This window comes from Cibotium barometz, chromosome 5 (assembly GCF_041138505.1).
Source record: "Cibotium barometz isolate CiBa-2024 chromosome 5, ASM4113850v1, whole genome shotgun sequence".
Taxonomy (NCBI): Eukaryota; Viridiplantae; Streptophyta; class Polypodiopsida; order Cyatheales; family Cibotiaceae; genus Cibotium; species Cibotium barometz.
The window spans coordinates 27409356-27417435 of NC_141050.1; the positions used below are offsets into that span (position 1 = coordinate 27409356).

The 8080-nt window shown below is 44.1% G+C and overlaps 1 long non-coding RNA gene across 1 annotated transcript in view; it reads right to left on the reverse strand.

Annotated features, from left to right (window-relative positions):
• LOC147638307 (uncharacterized) overlaps positions 1-4080 on the reverse strand; it is a 71461-nt gene extending 67381 nt beyond the window's left edge. The window contains exons 1-2 of the long non-coding RNA XR_015265837.1: positions 3944-4080; positions 3423-3491 (exon numbers count right to left, since the gene is read on the reverse strand). This is a non-coding gene — a long non-coding RNA (uncharacterized LOC147638307). The remainder of the gene's footprint in view (positions 1-3422; positions 3492-3943) is intronic.
• Between the last annotated feature and the right edge of the window lie 4000 nt (positions 4081-8080).

An 8080-nucleotide genomic window follows, 5' to 3' on the forward strand; every position in this document is an offset into this window, starting at 1 on the left:
AGCACTGGATATGGGCAACATTTGTTGGAGCTTGGGGCCCAACACCATCTCGTTATTTATAACGGGATGACTCAGTGGCCAGATTCAGGTGGGTTGACTTGCTTTCCAGTGGGAGGCAGCAGTAGTACAGTGGATTATGTGATGGGATCCCGGGAGGCAACAAATATGGTGTCTCACTTCACCGTACCACCATGCCCCATTGGGGCGGATCATACATACCTATCCCTCACTTTCAAGAGCTTATTGGAGACCCACTCACCCATCATACAGCCACCACGCACTATTTTGCACTTCACTCAGGACCTAGCCGAGGTGTACGACTATCATGTTCATGATCAGCTATTTGCCTTAGATCCATCGGCACCATGGCCATGCTCACCTCCCAGCTCTCACATGTACCGCACTCCGTAGCCGCGAGGAGTTTCCCATACCACATACAGACAGGACGGCCACCTACATCTGGGAGCATGCCCCAAAACCGATGGTATGATAATGAGTGCAGAAACCTTTACCGCAGTCTCCGAGTGCAGAGGGCTCGCGGGGAGATCACCCAGAGACAGGCAGGCAGGAGGATGCATACTCTCACCCGCCGCCGTAAGCGGCGAGCTTATGAGGAGGCTCAGTACTGGGACACACATCACATGCTCATGAGCAGAGATGCTGCTGCTGCTTGGAGGAGCCATGCTCCACAGTCTCCACCTTCTTCACCCCACCTATGGTTAGGAGGGCCATATGCCGACTCCAACATGGACGGGCGACAGATCATACAGGATTACAGGGAGAGCATCTCATCTATGCTATTGATACATTGGCACCATTTCTTGCTCATCTCTTCAACAGAGCTCTGTCAGAGGGGTTTCCAGCTAAGTGGACGATGCACACTATTGTGCCGATCCATAAAGCAGGAGATGTACTAGACCCCGGGAACTACACGACCATCATGATTGGCCATATATTGGCCAAACTATACGGGGCAGTTTTGGAGGCGGAGCTGAGCACTCATGCAGAGGTTGGGGGATTGAGAGCAGCAGGCCAGGCAGGCTTCCGTCGAGCCTTCTTGACCATCGACCACATTTTTACATTGAGGTGCCTGATTGATCAGGCCAAGGCACGGAGGCAACGGCTCTATTGTTGCTTTGTGGATTTCCGCAAGGCATTTGATATTGTGCCCAGAGAGCGCCTCTTTCGGTGACTACAGACACTAGGCATACCTTCAAACATGATGTGGGGCATATACAGGCTATATGAGCAGGTCTTCGGGAGAGTCCGATGCCCAGGAGGCTTGTCCGACACAATTGCTAGGACCATTGGTGTGAAGCAGGGATGCCCGCTCTCCCCCACGCTCTTTGGGCTCTATATTGATGAGGTGGTCGATTACATCACACAAGGAGGAGGCTCTGGGGTTGAGCTATCAGGTATTATTGTCCATGTTATGCTTTATGCTGATGACATCGTCTTGGTATCCGACACGCAGGTTGGGCTTCAAAGACACCTTGTGGCTCTTGATGACTTCTGCACACAGCAAGGGCTCACAGTGAACCTTGGGAAAACCAAGGTTATGATCTTCCACACTTCACCCGCATTCAGGAGCCACACTACTCTCACATTAGTAGGAGGGCGGGTCGAGGTGGTGAGCTCTTATGTTTACCTTGGCATCACATTTACTAGCTCAGCTGGACGCTTCTCCATGGCTCAGGCAGTCCGAGACAGAGTGACCCGGGGGATGCAGCTCTTGCTAGCCTTGAGCGTCAGTGTCATCAGGCACATTTTCAGGAACCCCGCACGAAGGGGTGGCTCTTTGATACATTAGTGACACTAGCCTTGATGTATGTAGCAGCGGTTTGGGCACCAGGGCTTGCAGCCTCCACATGGGTACAGCTGGAGAGACCACAGATCTTGATGCTCTCAAGGATGATACGCAACAAACCATCCGTCCCGCACGACATTGTTCGAGCTGAGTTTGCTGCACCACCTATGGTAGTGGAGGCATTGTTCCAGACGATCTCCTTTATATACAGGATGAGGGAGATGCCCACGGAGAGATTATCCCGTCGAGCTTTTGAGGCATCCAGACACCTGGCCGAGGCTGGACACACTGGATCTTGGTATGCACACATGCTACAGTGGTTCTCACATCATGGGATAGACATTGAGCGGTTGCCACCTTTTCAGTATGATCAGTCTACTCCACGGGGTTACCTCTCTCTCAATGAGAGGAACAGAGTGATGAGACAGGACATATGGCAGCACTACATACAGGAGACATGGACAGCACCAGAGAGCCCACTACCACCGAAGATGCTGTATTACAGAGACCACTTTATGAGCATCTCAGGGGATGGGTTTATACATCGACCGCAGTACATGGATGCATACATGCCACACAGCTCTCGCGTTGCTATTGGACAGCTACGAGTCTCATCACATCAGCTAGAGATAGAGGCTGGGAGAGCGGCACGGGTTCCCAGAGCTGAGCGGATATGCAGATTGTGCAGCAAGGAGGTGGAGACGGAGGATCACTTTGTATGTAGATGTAGAGCCCACCAGGGGGTCAAAGATAGATATGCAGGATTGTGTGAGGAGCACTCTTCACTACATCAGTTGATGGAGGCCTCGGACCAGCGACAACTTGGCATACTACTACTAGAGCTTCATAGTTCTCGAGAGAGACTCCTCCAGACACCCGCTCCCACTAGGGGTGGGAGACAGTCCCAGCTCACAGATTTCTTCCAGAGAGCTATGCCAGTGCCAGCTGATGTACCAAGTGGGGTGACCGCACAGAGAGCAGAGGAATTGAGAGCCAGGAGGAGACCTAGACAGATTGGACATAGAGCACCCCGACTCCGTCACCGAGAGATAGCAGCTATCCGAATGAGACACCACATGGAGACACAGGAGAGGCTAGCTCGCTTTCACTCAGACTCAGGGTACATGTTCATGCCATTCACAGCCTCAGCATCGGCGATGTATGATATCTTATATCCCTCTTATGGCACTGGATGGAGTTAGACATAGATCTGCATATAGCATGCTTGTACTACCCCTTCAGCATATAGAGATGCATCTTGCCTTAGCACTCCATCCACATCCCCGCCCCCCCTTACATTGTTTGTATATGGGCTCCACCGATCCATGATGATTCACAGTTGTATCCAGACACATGCACACTTTTTCTTTTGTTTCTTTTCTTCCGATGACCGGAAGAACACAGTTGTATTATTTTTTGTCTCATAGGCCGACTTTGGCCTCTCGTAGACGTTAATATATCTTTCTCTCTCTCTCTCTCTCTCTCTCTCTCTCTCTCTCTCGTGTAGATAGATAGATAGACAATAAAATACACAAAGTGTACATAGATAGAGAACTAGGACACCTACACACACATTCTGTTTTTGTTCATTAATAGACCAAGCAAAGCCACTCACAAGTACTCAACTCCATATCTTGAATACTCCCAAGCCACCCACCAAAAGGGCTCATCTCCACATGGCAGCCTGCCTGCCAAAAAAGGCTTCATAAAACTGCATCCATTACCTAACCACACAAAGACCAAAAGGGACCCCAGCTGTATAGCTACCGTGGTTAAAAGAATGTTTCTACCACACCCATCATCTCTATCCTGCTTAAATTTGGAACGTGCTGTAACATCCTCACTCTTGTCAAGAGTGGGTGCAGATTTATGTATAAATCTTGGTCCACCTAAGTGGGCTAATTTGGTGCATCGCTTCTTCCAAAAAGAGTGGGTGCAAATTTATGTAGGAAGGTATAAGCAATGGCCATGGGGAGGTGTAAAGGGCGACCGGCAGATCACTGTCATGCCCAAGCTTGATGGTGATGGAAAGGGAGACCACACCACAGCATTCTGTGCCAGTATGCAGAGCTCTTAAAATGACGAGAACAGAACGGAATTTTTAAAGAAATGCGAGCAGCGAAATGTTTTACTTACCAGACGTGAGTGTCGAGGGAAAACAAGCACCTCTAGTTGTTGTTGTGCGGCCTGACATGCTTGTGTCCTCCATAGAAAGTTGACGAAGGTTCTGGAACCACCCACACCCAGGCTGTAAGCGACGGACAGCCGCCCCTACTCGGTGGCCACACGGCGGTCTTCTTTTTTTTTTTTTTTGGCGAACGCCTCTCCGCGAAGATGTTTGTCTGCCCTTTGTGAACCAAACCTAAGACTCGTGATATAGAAGGGAAGTGTGGGACATATGCATTTGTAGATGTGTGAGATTTTTTATTATTTTAATAATCCGCCTTGTGAAGAGATTACTTTACCCTAGGTTCACTTTAACCAGCAGTTGGAAGAGTGTGAGCATGAAAGAAAACAACTTCCTCAAAATTTTCGAGTTTTGGTTATATTCTAGTGAAAGTATAAAAGTTCCTCTTCAAACCCATGGTGAAAAGGATTCATATAAGGTTCTATGAAAATAATTTTTGGGCAAGCAAGCTCACTTTTTCTCTCCTTTATCTCTAGGAAATGCTCAAAAAAACTTGGTTTGTAGTGTGTTTTCCCCACATAAAATTGATTGAAATTTGGCATTGCCTTTATTTTTAAGGAACAAAGATTGTACAATTTAATTATAATCACGATATTCCTCTAAATTTTAGTGCTAAATCTTGATTTCTTTTCTTCAACATCACCTTTACTAGTTGGAAAAATACTTTTTTCGAACACTGTCTAGGTATCACATGTCATCAATTCACTCTTTTAAGGCAATGTGTAATTTTTATTCAGAAAAGTGATCCACGATAATCTTAATGCCATTGATGGCCTTCAATTTGCCAACAAGGGGGGCCTTCCCAACCGTCTATGAGCAATTAAAACTTCTATACACACTCTATGAGAACATTATTGTTGGACATGTACACATGTCCGCTTGCCTTTTCGTAAGGGGAGAACAAGATTAAGTTATATTATAAAGATTCCCCTACTATTTCAAAACAACTTGGTGGACCTAGTTATAGGGTTAAGGTCTTTAAATGGCCCCACAATGCACCTTGTTGTCAAGTGCCCGAACTTATGGTATTTTACATATGTGCATTTGTGATTAGTGTGCTGTGTGAAATCCCTACTATGACCCACAATCATTCGGCATCCAAAGCACACACATGTATATGTATAGAACACATAGAAAGAAACCAATAGTAGCAGACTTACCTCCCAACCATAGGCTCGCTTCTTTATCAAGCCACCCATGAGCTTGGGAGAGTTCTTTACACAATCGGGGAGTTTATATGTTGCGGTATTAAGTTTACACAACCATAACAACAATGCTATAGTCTCAATTGCATTCTTTGTACTTCTTTGGCTTACTCTAAATTAGGCAAAGTATAAGGTCTAGCTTTGACTTATCTTGAACTATTACTTGGTGAGTCATATAGGCTCTCTAGCCTAATGATACTTTTGTTCTTGTTAAAACAATGCTCTTGCTCTTGCTTCTACATGTGTGTTTTGTAAATGAGAGTCTTTAACTATGTGTTTCATTACGCTCTTTAGAACTTGGTCAATGTATCTAGTCACATTCTACCTCTATGTGTGTGCTAACCCACCTTTGCATATTGATGGCTATTGGTCGGCCAACACTTGGCACACTCGTCCCATGAAACCAAGACACACATAGAACTGATTAGGAAACTTTATGATCGTGGTGGAATATCCAAGGCACTTACAGCAGTAGCAGATATCCACCTCGAAAATGATGTCAACCCCTGAAAATAAAACATGCAACAACAGCTCCCAAGCTCTTCCACGATGGTCTACTATGACACCACAACCATGCTAACCACACATCAACTCAATTATGCTATCAACCTACTCCACAACCAAACGCTAGAATGGTTTAATGAGCTCACTGCAGTGGAGCACAATACTTGCTTCGACTCATCGGACAATCGCTGTCTCCACAATCAGGGTAGCTAGTAAAGGAGGCATCCCAACACTCAGCACCTCTAGTTGTAGAGTTAGTATGGGATTCAACTTACCATGCCAAGGAATTAATTATTAAGATTGTGAAAACCTACAGAAGGATCCTATACCTCAACTAGGAGAGAGGAGCAATATGCAGTATTCTTGGCACCATAAGCAAGAGAAGCCATGCACAATGATAACTTAGCTCTCACATGATCGTCAATTTTTAATAATAATGGGAGAAAGGTCTTAGTATTGTGGTGAAAAGGACCCTTGCAAGAAAGATTGTCAATATCACAGGTGTGGAAGAGGTCATGAGTAAGGGCATAGGCAAAGGACATTTCATATGTGTATGCAACAGTTGTTGCCAAGACCATTTGCAAAGTTAGCACAAAGCATGGGCTTAGAAAGCTTGATAAAGCAATGAAAGAACTAAAAGATTTCTCAAAGTTCTTGAAGGAAGCAAGGCAATGGCATGCAACATAACAGGGAGAACCATGAATCATATTCAAACATCATCAAAATAGAAGAGTTACAAAACAATATGAATATACTCCTGTCAATAACAAAAAAGGTAGCAAAAGATGTGCCAACATGGAGTCATAGGAGGAGCTAGATGAAGAATCATGAGAAGGACTGCTACTTTGAAGAAGAAGACGAAGATAAAGATAAAGCTAATTCACTGTAAGGACAAGAAGATAAGAAGACACAAACACACATTGATTCACGAAGTGGTAACCTATTAGTATATATGTGAAAATCATTCATTAATACACATATGGAGTCACACAAATCTCATTACATGTGTATTCATTTAAAAATTATGTAGTAAGTAATGAGTCTTCTTTATTTCAATTTCAACTATGTAATAGTACGACCCCAACACTATGGTTCTATTCATATTTTTCTGGCACCTATTTTCCAAGCTCATGTCAAAGGACAGTTTCTTCATTGTCGATTATGTAGCCATACGTACATTGAAGGACGATTTCTTCATTGTCGAGTATGTAGCCATACACATGCAGTACTTAATTTCAAATTCCACCAATAAACATCTCCTTCTTTGAATCCATTGATTTTGCCCCCTTCTTTGAATGCCGCTTCTTCATTGATTTTGTCCCCCAACGACTATACTTCTAGATTCTCCTTCATGTGATTCAAAATCACCTTATCATTATGTTTCTTGTCTTTCATCCATACCTTCATCTTAGATAAAATTGTGGAGATGGCATGTTTGAGGGTTGAATACTGTTGTGCTGCCCCGCTAGGATCTTCACATGATAAAAATGTGGAGATGGCATCTTTCAGCATTGACACGCTGTTGTTATGGAGCTAGACATCATGGTGGTTAGGGGTTTAAGAGAAGAGCTCGGGTAAGAGCCACAGTGAGATGGTAGCGGGATATGGAAAGAGGCACAGAGCACAAAAGATGATGAGAGAGGGAGACCGAGAACAGAGAGAGAGAGAGAGAGAGAGAGAGAGAGAGAGAGAGAGAGAGAGAGAGAGAGAGAGAGAGAGAGAGAGAGAAGAGCACTGTTTATTCCAAAGGCTATCTCATTGTGGAGATCATGCACTAAAAATTTAAGGCAAGGACTCTTTATTCCAAAGGTTATATCATTGTAGAGAGAGAGAGAGAGAGAGAGAGAGAGAGAGAGAGAGAGGGGGGGGATTTATTCTTTATTCCAAAGGATATAACATTGTAGAGATCATGCAGTGAAAAGTAACATGAGCACTCTTTATTCCAAAGGTTATATTATTCTAGAAAATATGCAGGAAAAATCGACCATTAAAAATAAAAAATATATATATATATTATTGCCATTTCTGCCACCCATAAGAATCATGATTAAAGATTAGCCAATTCATACCTTTATTTGAAGGAAATTTTTTAAATGTTTTTGTCAATTGTACCATCCTTGATCTTCCTTTACCCACTCTTTCAAACAAGTGAAAATGTTGTATGATGTTCATAAAAACTCTCTCTCTCTCTCTTTTTATATATACACACACACACACACACACACACACACACACACACATACACACACACACACACACACACACATATATATATGTATGTATGTATGTGTGTATGTATGTGTGTGTGTGTGTATGTGTATGTGTATGTATGTATGTATGTGTGTATGTATGTGTGTGTGTGTGTGTGTACACACA